Genomic DNA, 11,671 nt, shown 5'->3' with positions numbered 1-11,671 from the left:
GCTTGGACAGACCAGGCGAAGATCCCCAGTGCAGTCCCCAAAGGGTCTCATGGATCATTGTGGCTTGCTGCGCATGACAAAACCTAGCACTGTAAAGTGGGGGAGGACTCATTAGATTCTGACATGGAGTAACTGTGCATCTCCTCCGATGAGGAGGACATCAGAGGGAATGAGGGCAGTGAGTTCAAGGCTGCAGAGAAGGAGGCCATAGCATGGGCCAGATGAGGCAGACATGCATGTGAGGCGCTTATAGTCAGCAGATTTCATGAGGAGGATGACGTGTTGTGGTGACACCCTCTTGGACAAATTCCCTTCATCCAACATTAACCCCAGCATTGCTATTCCTCTCATATCAATCATGCACTCCAATATGAGAGTCAATAGTTACACATCAGAATCAAATTGTCCTGATCCTCTGAGGGATGATGAAGCCTGGGTAGCATGTGTCCTTCCTCAAGCATTTCTCTAGCATCCAATTCGCAACGGATCTGTTCAATATCCTCAATGGGTGAGTAGTCCTCAATCTGTCAAAGCTCCTCAAGGAGATCCATAAGACAATACATTCTGTGAAATATTGATGGGGAAACTGATAGGGTTCACTGAGCCAAGGCAGCCAAGGATGTTCCCCAGTTGTGCATCTAATCAGAGATAACTCAATCCTCTGTGTCACCTTCTTCTCTCTCACACTCACATCTGGCACTCAGTTAGGAATGCTCACTTTTACCCTCATCTTATGGTGCATGTGGACCACCTGGAGATGATGATGTTCAAATGCTTTGCGTGCCAGACATTAAAATGCCTCCTCTTTAAGCCCTGCTCCTTGCAAACTCCAAAACTCTCAGACACCATAAAGCTCTCAATGTGATGAGTTGCTGCTAATAAAGCTAGCCTTCAGCTTCTGTACATCCTGGCTCCTATCCCATTGCTCCCTTCAATCATGTCCAAAGTTATGATTTGTGCTTCCAATTCATGCTCAGAAGCCAAATACCACCATTTGCAATTAACATCACACATCTTAGCCAGTGTTTTGGGGGTGGGACACACAGCACTGCATCCTAACATTGTGACGAGAACCTTGTGGCCACAATGCAGACAGTTACAGGTTGAGAAATGTTCAAAGTTGTATGTTTGAAAGCCAGAGCAATACTGTGTCTGAGAGGGGTAGAACTCCAGCACCTTGTGGTGGTAAGTTGATCCCACTGATTGGTGAGCTTTGCAGATGTACACAGGGAAAATCAGAAACGCGGTTGGCAGACAGAAGCACACACGAGCTCTGAGCATGAGCTCATAGCATGGAAACCTTGCTGGATGACAGAGAGCAAATGGAGCTGCACGATATCTGATCCTTCCCCACATCTCTCCTTGGATGCTACACATCCACCTTTCAAGAAATGCAGGCGAGATTGGAGAACACCTCTGCCTCAATCTTACACAAACAAGAATTAACATAACATGATCCTGCAAAACATGTGAATGAGGTTCCTTCCACAAACACAGTAGCTGGGAGGGCGCCATGGTCGGCATGGACCTGTTGGGCCGAAGGGCCTGTTGCAATGCTGTATTGCTCTATGACTCAAGGTTGAGGCATCACTGATGCTGAGAATGATCTATAAAAGGGCCAGACATTGCGGTAATATGGAAGCATACTACATAGACAAGGCGTCCGTGATAAGTGGTGAGAGGCATTATGCTATCATATCTGATCGACAGCAACACAGCTCATCATAAAAAGAAGGCAGGAGATGTGAAATGAGAGGAATTCCATTTGCGTTTAAGATCATTATATACAACTGGTGAACACCCATGCCACCTTTGTGCTCCTGAATCGTTTTAACCTTCCTAACCCTACCGCTACATCTTGGTGCTTCCCCAACACCCACAGTGGAGGCAGTCTGCTGGCGGCTACACCCTCTTGTCTTTGGCAGACACTCACTAGAGAGCTGAGCCTGGAGAGACCCGGTCTGCTTTGGATGTCCTGTTGTGCTGCAGGTGGACCTTCCTTGGCTGTGAAGCTGGAGGCGATGAGGTGACAGGAAGATGGGATTGGGACCGGCTGGAGTCACCTATGTGTCCAGATGCTGGTCCACCTCCCAGGTGGCGCCTGACTGACTCCTTGAGGAGAGGTGGCAGCTGGAGTGAGATCGAGGTGCCCGCTCCCCTCTTGCACAGTCACATTTGGATGCCCCAATGGCTGCAGCAATGGGATGCAGTAAATGGCAGCCGCCGGTTTGGACCTCAATGCATTGGCATGTCACCGCTATCATCCCAAACTGAACCAGGGCAAACACCTCCACCATTCATTGCAATCTGAGGAATGCAGCTGACATCCCTCCCTGACGTTCCCGTGATTCTTTTTGCAGTTCCAGCAACTTTGTCACCTGACTCGCACTCAGCAGTTTTCTAGCCTCCAGCAGTCTTCCGAGTGCCGGTGACCTCGGATGTCCCTGCCTCCGTCTGCTGTGGATCAGGCTGGGACACCAAGCTCTGCTCTAGAACTAAGTAACAATGAATTGTGTGCCTCTGTGCTGCTGGAAGGTGTGGGTGAGCGCTGTGATGGGTTGTCCTCAGGAACCTCAGCCCAGGTGTCCTTGGGAGCTGGAGCTGAGGGCCCGGCTGTTGAGGCCATTGGGCGCTTGGCTGAGGTCCCTCTGAAAGAAAGTGGAGATAGTTAGTGCATGACAAGTGATTTTAAAACAACACAATGCATTCACAGTATGGTTGTCTTAGGGCTGATCTGGCACGGGATCTTCACATTGGTGCTGACCTCGCCATTGCTGCAAGAACTGTCCAAGTCCTATCCAGTCATTCGATGGCTCAATTTTCGAACTGAGAGATGTCCTTAAGTCCCCAGTCTGGGACCTCCCTTTTATTGTGTGCGAGTCTGTCCTGCATAAAGACTGGTATCCCACTAATTACGGACCGCTAGTTAATGTCCCGTTTATTCCTATTCTCTGTTCGCTGTCAACTAACCAGTCCTCAGTCCATGCTAATATATTTTCCCAAATCCATGAGCCCTAATGTTATGAGAAAAAAATTCTGGTGCAGTGTTTTATCAAATGTTTCTTGAAAATCCAAACACACTACACCCACGAGAGAGAAAGAACTAAAGCAGAGAGACATAGATGCTTCATTATTTGATCAGTATCAACTCACAAAAGTCTAGGAAACATTTCTAGGTGTATGGGGAAAGTGCAGAGCGTGGGGCTAATTGGTTAATTCTTTCAAAGAGGCAATACAGGCAGGATGGGCCCCAATAACCTATTGTGCTGCAAGATTCAGTATATAACAGATGTTGTGGTTTACAAGGCTACAGATTGATGGAACAAAAATGTTATATAGATTATAATCTGTTTTAAATTCATGGTAATTCTTTTAAACTGGCATGATGGGTGGCACGGTGGCACAGTGGTTAGCATTGCTGCCTCACAGCGCCAGGGACCCAAGTTCGATTCCCGGCTTGGGTCACTATCTGTGCAGAGTCTGCACGTTCTCCCCATGTCTGCATGGGTTTCCTCCGGGTGCTCCGGTTTCCTCCCACAGTCCGAAAGACATGCTGGTTAGGTGCATTGGCCATGCTGAATTCTTCCTCAGTGTACCCGAACAGGTGCTGGAGTGTGGCGACTGGGAGATTTTCACAATAACTTCATTGCAGTGTTAATGTAAACCTACTTGTGACACTAATAAATAAACTAATAAATAAACTTTAAAATTTTGGTGCAGTAATACCTGCAACTGGTATTCTAAAATATGGTAAGAGTTTTAACAACACCAGGTTAAAGTCCAACAGGTTTATTTGGTAGGAAACACCATTAGCTTTCGGAGCGCTGCTCCTTCGTCAGATGGAGTGGAAATGTGCTCTCAAACAGGGCACAGAATATGGCCAGAATGCACCATTTGTAATGCAAGGATTGGCAAAATCCTTTCAGACACACAATTTCAATTCTGCTTCAGTATTATGTGGTCCCTGGGTGTATAAGTGGGGGGGAGAGGGGTTGTGGTGATGTGTGGCCTTTTCCTCATAGCCCTACTCTCACCAGCTGTTCAAATATTACAAACTCAGTGCCAAAGAAAATTTGCGCTCCTGGTTAAAGCAGGAAGATTTTATTTAATTTCAAAGCAAACCCCAAAAAATGTGCGTGAGACTGCAGCAAAAGCTAAAAGTAATTGATACTATTGTTCACGTTTTGAAAAGTCGTACTGGAAAAATATGATCGTTCATTGTTCAACATAAGTAGTTTATTTTTCGAAGAACATTTTTTATGTATTTCTCTGGTCACTCGTGTACGCCAGCTGCATTAAATTCCAGTTCCTACCTGCAGCAAGTTAGCACAACACCCCATAATTACTGTATGGCTCAGCACCACCACCTCACATATTATGCTTTTCAAGTGTCCTGTTATCAGATTATTAGAATAGAATAGAATCCCTACAGTGCAGAAAGAGGCTATTTGGCCCATGGAGCCTGCACTAACTCTCCATCAGAACATCCTACCCTGGCCCTATCCCTGTAACCCCACATATTTACTCCACTAATTCCCCTAACCTATCCACCTCAGGACACTAAGGGATAATTTAACATCGCCAATCAACCTAACCCACTCATCTTTGGACTGTGGGAGGAAACTGGAGCACCCGGAGGAAACCCACGCAGACACGGAGAGAAGGTCCAAACTCCACACAGGCAGTCACCCAAGGCTGGAATTGAACCGGGTCCCTGGCGCTGTGAGGCGGCAGTGCTAACCACTGTGCCGCTGTGCCGCCCTGCTTTCATGAAGGCCCGCTTTCTCAACCTTGCCCCTTGCCTGAGGTATGGTGACCCTCAGGTGAAATCACCACCAGTCAACTCTGTCTCAGAAAATGGGGAGAGTCGGCTATGGTCCTCTGGGACTGTGGTGACGTTTCATTTCATTAGTTCAATCCTTTCTTTCCAGTGCCATTATGTTATTTTTTTGATAAACACAGCTATCCATCAACTCTCTCTCATTCCCTGTCATTTTTCACTACGTTATAGCTCATTCCATTCAAAACACATATTTCGAGTTCAGGATGCATATTTGCTTTCCATGAGATGTTATATGTTTACTACTATCCTATTTTGAATAAATTTTTGCAGAATATTAATTGTAAAAACATGTTGAGGAAAAGTAATTGATTTTAAGATTGTATCTAATTTCTTGCTCGTTAGAAAGTCATTGAAGTGTTGTTGTAGATTACAGTCTAGTCCTGCTCACTTGTAGTTGATTATTGCATTAAAAATAATCTTGTGAATTTAAATTGAGCAATATAAATAATATAGTAGCAATAATAGGAAGGCAGATTATTATTTGAAGGGGTGTAAATTGAGACAAGTGGATACTCAGTGAGACCTTGCTGTCCTCATGCATCAGTCGCTGAAAATAAGTGCGCAGGTAGTGTCGGCGGTAAAGAAAGGAAATGGTATGTTGGCCTTCAAAGCGAGAGGATTTGAGTATAGGAATAGGGATGTTTGACTGCAGTTGTATAGGGCACTGGTGAGGCCATACGTGGAGTATTGTATGCAGTTTTGGTGTCCTTATCTGAGAAAAGATGTTCTTGCTATAGAGGGAGTACAGCGAAGGTTTATCAGACTGATTCCCCAAATGGCAGGTCTGTCATATGAGCAGAGATTAAGTCGGTTAGGATTATATTCATTGGAATTTAGAAGGGTGAAAGGAGATCTCATAGAAACTTATAAAATCCTAACAGGGTTAGTCAGGGGAGATTCAGAAAGCATGTGGGGAAGTCCAGAACTAAAAGTCATAGTTTGAGAAAAAGGGGTAAACCTTTTAGGACTGAGGTGAGGAGAAATTTCTTCAACCAGAAAGTGGTGAATCTGTGGAATTCACTCCCACAGAAAGTAGTTGAGGCCAAAACATTGTCTGATTTCAAGAAGAAATTAGATATAGCTCTTGGGGCTAAAGGGATCAAGGGATGGGGGGGGGAAGATGGGATCAGGATATTGAATTTGAGTTTGTTGTTTGGTTTCAGTGGACTGTCTTTGATCACATTAAAATTTTCATAAGACTCATTCCAAAGGTGTCAATGGGCATGAGCAAAACTTTATTAACTGCTGGCACTCTCATCAAAGGCGAATCTTATATTCCATATTTTTCCTGCCCCCAATCCTCAGGCAGCCAAAGTGTAACGGGCACCCACTCAGATACTCCAGTCTGCTTAGGAGAGAGGTACTGATGGCCGCTTCACTATACTTCCACAGGTCGAGCAGGCTAAGGAATTTTAGCAGTATATTTTCCCCAAATTATTAAAACTTGCTAATGTTACTAAAAAGTGGTCAGAAAAAAAACAAAGAATCCAAAATGAATATTCACTTAGTAAGTGCTTCAGACATTTTTCCTTCATTTTTGATTAGCACCAGAGAACCATAGAAAAGTTGCAGTGCAGAAAGAGGTCATTCAGCCCATCACATCTGTGCTGGCCTAAAAAGCAAAATAATAAATTAACCACCCATTTTAATCCCACATTCCAGCTGGTCCAGAGACTTACAGGTTACAGCACTTCAGATGCAGATCCAGGTATCTTTTAAATGAATTGAGCCTTTTAGCCTCAACCATCAACTCAGGGAGTGAATTCCATTCGCCCACCACCCTCTGGGTGAAACAGCTTTTCCTCATGTCCCCTCGAATCATTCTACCAATCACTTGAAATCTATGCCCCCTGGTAATTGAACCCTCAGCTAGGGGAAATCGTTTTTCCTGTCTACTCTATCTAGACCTCTCATAATTTTGTACACCTCAATTCAGTCACTCCTTAGCCTTCTCTGTTCTAAGGAAAGTTTGTTGTTTGGTTTCAGTGGAATGCCTTTGCTCACAGTCTGTGATGTTACATACTAAGAACAAACTCCCAATCAAAGCCAAACTGTGATGAACAAAGACTAACAACATGTCATTGCAGGTAACAACTTCTTTCTGGCTGAATTCCCAGAATAGAGAATCAAGATAGGGAAAAATGTCAAGTACACTCCTGGGTATAAGCCATCTCAAAATTCAGTGTTGTAAAATCATGGTGTAACACCTGGTTATTATAAATCTATCGTTGTCTTCTCTTGGTTGACTCACTTAACAGTATCAGACTTTCTCTGATACTCTTAAGCAAATGAAATAAGTGTAAGTGTGAGTGTTTGTATCAGCTTGTGTCTATGTGTTTGTTTGTGTCTGCATATCAGTGTGTCTAAAACATTCCAAGTGTTATAGTCATTCATTGATAGCTGTGCGCCAACCCTTAAAGACTTCTTTTACTCATGTTTCCCTGTAACTCAGAGAGAAACTATGCAATAACATGCTACAACCATTTATGAATAATACATCAATTGAACAACATGACTAAGTACTGAAACCACCGATCAAACCACAAGTACAAATATTGTGGTCAATTTGTTTTACACATGATTGCTATAGAATCATAGAATGGCTGCAGCACAGAAGACCATTCAGCCCATCGTATCCATCCTGGCTCTTTTCAAAAACAACCCAGCTAATTATACAATAATGAAAAGTATAAAAGTAACCCATTATAACCTTTTCTGATTAATCTTTTTTAAAATGCAGGTAAATAATGTGAAATTATTATGGAACCCGATTTGCTTACAGGCTGAAGAATTATTCACTTATATATTAAAGAAATTGGAACAGATCATGTATAATACACATCCTTCGGTAATTACACTTTTTAAACATAGTATTGAGAGGTGGGCACTGCTGGTATTGACAAAAAGAATAATGCCTATTCTTTGAAACTCTATAATTATGAATTGAGTTAATGGTACAGCAATCCACAGTATATTAAAATATACACGTATAGTGCATACCTAATGTAAGTGTAACAGTTACTAGCTGTAATATTTTCCTGTCAGGGGTTATTTTCTGACACTATTTCCATCATATATGTGTGTAATACATAAACTGAGTAATTTATATAATATACCTTGTTTGCGTCTAACCTGCTATATTGTGGAGGACACTGGCCAGAATTCTCCAGATCCTGTGGTCCTGCCAGCAGCACACCCCCACCCATGGATTTCCCAGTGGCGTGGGGTGGCTTCAGTGGGAAATCGCATTGACAAGGGCGGGATCAGAGAATCCTACCACCAGCAACCGGCACACCACCTTCTACTGCTGAGCAACTCGCAGCTGGGAGGTTGGAGAATCCCACCCATTGTTTTTACCTGAATCCTGTAAAAACGGAACCTCTTGTCTAAAACTTTCTCCTGTTATTTCTCTCTACTCACTCCTGATGCCTCACTTCCTGGCTACCACCCCCACAATCATACCGGCCCAATTTGTCATGGAAATCATAGATAAAAATAGGAGCAGGAGTAGGCCATTCGCCCCTTCGACCCTTCACTTCCATTCATTATCATCATGGCTGATCATCCAACTCAATAAGCTGATCCCGTCTACCCCCATATCCTTTGATCCTTTTCGCCCCAAGAGCTATATCTAACTCCTTCTTGAAAACATACAGGTCGGACTTCTCCGGCCGCTCACACCAGCGGAATTTTCTGATCCCGCTGCAGTGAATGGAGAATTGGCCGAGCAGCAAATTCGCCATCCTCACTTCCAGTGACGGCGGGGTGTAAATGGCCGGAAAATTCTGGCCACAATGTTTTGGCCCCAACTACTTTCTGTGGTAATGAATTCCACTGGCTTACCATTTTCTGGGGGAAGAAATTCTTCTCATCTCAGTCCTAAAAGGTTTACCCCGTATCCTCAGACTGTGACCCTTGGTCTGGACACCACATCATCGGGAACATCCTTTTTGCATCTGCCCTGTCTAGGTCTGTTAGAATTTTATAAGTTTCTATGAGATCTCCCTCATTCTTCTAACTCCAGCAAATATAATCTTAACTGACTCAATCTCTCCTCATACATCAATCCCATCACCCTAACACCTCTTTATAACAAGAACATTCTTCCTCGGATAAGGAGACCAAAACTAAACACAATATTCCAGGTGTGGTCTCACCAAGGCGCTGAATAATTGCAGCAAGACATCCCTGTTCCTGTACTCGAATCCTCTCGCTATGAAGGCCAACAGACCACTCACCTTCTTAACCATCTGCTGCACCTGTATGCTTACCTTCAGCGACTGGTGTACAAGGACACCCAGGTCTCATTGCATCTTCCCCTCTTTTAATTTATAGCCATTCAGGTAATAATCTGTCTTCCTGTTTTTGCTACCAAAGTAGATAACCTCACATTTATCCACATTATACTGCATCTGCCATGCATTTGCCCACTCACTCAGTTTGTCCAAATCACAGTGAAGCATCTCTGTATCCTCCTCGCAGCTCACCCTCCCACCCAGCTTTGTATCAACTGCAAATTTGGAGATATTACATTTAGTTCCCTCATCTAAATCATTAATTAATATTGTGAATAGCTGGGGTCCCAGCACTGTGATACCCTACTAGTCACTGCCTTCCATTTGGGGATCCATTTATTCCTACTCTTTGTTTCCTGTCTTCCAACCAGTTTACTATCCATCTCAATACACTACTCCCAATCCTATGTGCTTTACTTGTACATGCTAATGGCTGCATGGCAAACTAGCAAAGTGGGGATGGGCTCTTCCCTCACATTTACAACACTGCTCCCACCCTGTAAAATCCAGCTCAATTTTTCTATTTATTGTGTCATATCATGGCGTGTTGTAGTGTGGTGTAGTGGCGTGTTGTGGTGTGGTGTAGTGGCGTCTTGTAGTGTGGTGTAGTGGCGTGTTGTGGTGTGGTGTAGTGGCGTCTTGTAGTGTGGTGTAGTGGCGTGTTGTGGTGTGTTGTAGTGTGGTGTAGTGGCGTGTTGTGGTGTAGTGGTGTGTTGTGGTGTGGTGTAGTGTGGTGTAGTGGCGTATTGTGGTGTGGTGTAGTGGCGTGTTGTGGTGTGTTGTAGTGTGGTGTAGTGGCGTGTTGTGGTGTAGTGGTGTGTTGTGGTGTGGTGTAGTGTGGTGTAGTGGCGTGTTGTAGTGTGGTGTAGTGGCGTATTGTGGTGTGGTGTAGTGGCGTGTTGTGGTGTGTTGTAGTGTGGTGTAGTGGCGTGTTGTGGTGTAGTGGTGTGTTGTGGTGTGGTGTAGTGTGGTGTAGTGGCGTGTTGTGGTGTGGTGTAGTGGCATGTTGTGGTGTGGTACATTGGGGTATGTGTGGTATGATACAGTCCAGTACATTGTGGTGTACTTGCGAAGTGTCTATTGTGATATGGTATAACGTAGTTTGGTAGATTGTGTTGTGGGGTGACGGGAAAGGAGCTACCAATGGCTGGAAGCAGTACTTGGCCTGGTGTTTATGGGGAAAATGTAAGCCTCTGAACTCCCTCCTGAGCTCTGTAGTCTGGGACGTGCCCATTCTTTCACTTCCATTGCATCCCCCCGTGTTTCAACTTCCCATTCCCTTTCTGCTCCGCCCTCATTCCAATCCCTTAACCCAATTCTCCCCCTTTAAACTACCCACTCAATCATTCTATCTTTACTCCACTGTAATTTATTATACTTTATGTTGCATCTGGACCTTCTTATTCTCCCATGTTTTCCCAAGGAAGGTAGCATGAGGCCAAAAACCCCTTCACCCTCAACCTTTTTCCTTACCCTCCTCCCTATCTGTTACTTTCTGAAAATAGAATTAATATGCACGGAGACTGTGTGATCTTGAAAATCTCCATGATATCCCCTTACTCCTGGAGTAACCTCAATGGGAGACCACTGAAACCCTGAGAGAAATGGAAGAAAAGGCTGAAGATGTCCGTTCACACTCTTCCTCTGAGGGTTCTGCCAATCTTCAGCTAAATATCTAACCGCTGATTGGAAGAATTCCTTCCTGTATCTGGCTTAAGAGGCTCAACGGTATACCCAGGATGCTGAAGATTTGGACACCTCAGCAAGCTTATGTAATATTGCTAATGATAAGGGAAATAACATGGTTCAAGATTTTATATTTAAAAAACACTGTTAAACAAGACAATACATTATTCTGAGAAAGTCTGCATTCCTTTAAGAGTTACACTGCTAAATTCATGTTTAAATATTGAGTAGTCGAGGAAAAAGATATTTTGGAAATGGGTCATTAGTTTCAGATGAACCCAATATTAAATGATTATCTTCTTTTTTTTAGCCAAAACAATACCAGTGTTTTGTACTTAGGGACAGTTACACCACAGCTTTATTGCTAGTGATTTTATTCACTGCAACTGAGCATTGTTGGAATAGTTTCATTTACAAGCAAGACACATTCAGACCTCTCATTTTTTGTACTCAATAGCCTAGACTTACCGTTCAATTGCACTGTTTTTCATGCAGTAGTTTATCTGAATTAGGTGCAACCAATGCAGAAGATCACAGGATTTTAAGCAGATTGTGTCGAGTGCAATTCAAGTTGCCAAGTCTTTTTGAGTTAGTTTTGAAAACATTGTGCTCGAATCTACCCGATCCACAAAATGGCCACACACCCTTATCTGTGTCAGCCATGGTTCGGTTGGGTCCAATTCCAATTCAGAGCTTTGAGCACAAAACCAACACCAAGTGAGTGCTGAGTGTCTTGTCTTTCAGACAAAGCATTGGACTGAGGGTCCATCTGCCCTCTCAGGGGAATGTGAGAGAGCCCTGTCGCTATTTGGAAGAAGAGCAGAGGACTTATCCATGGTGTCCTGAC

The sequence above is a fragment of the Mustelus asterias genome, chromosome 1 (assembly GCF_964213995.1).
Source record: "Mustelus asterias chromosome 1, sMusAst1.hap1.1, whole genome shotgun sequence".
Lineage (NCBI taxonomy): Eukaryota > Metazoa > Chordata > Chondrichthyes > Carcharhiniformes > Triakidae > Mustelus > Mustelus asterias.
The sequence above is the reverse complement of the archived record's forward strand: the minus strand, read 5'-3'. Positions refer to the sequence as shown.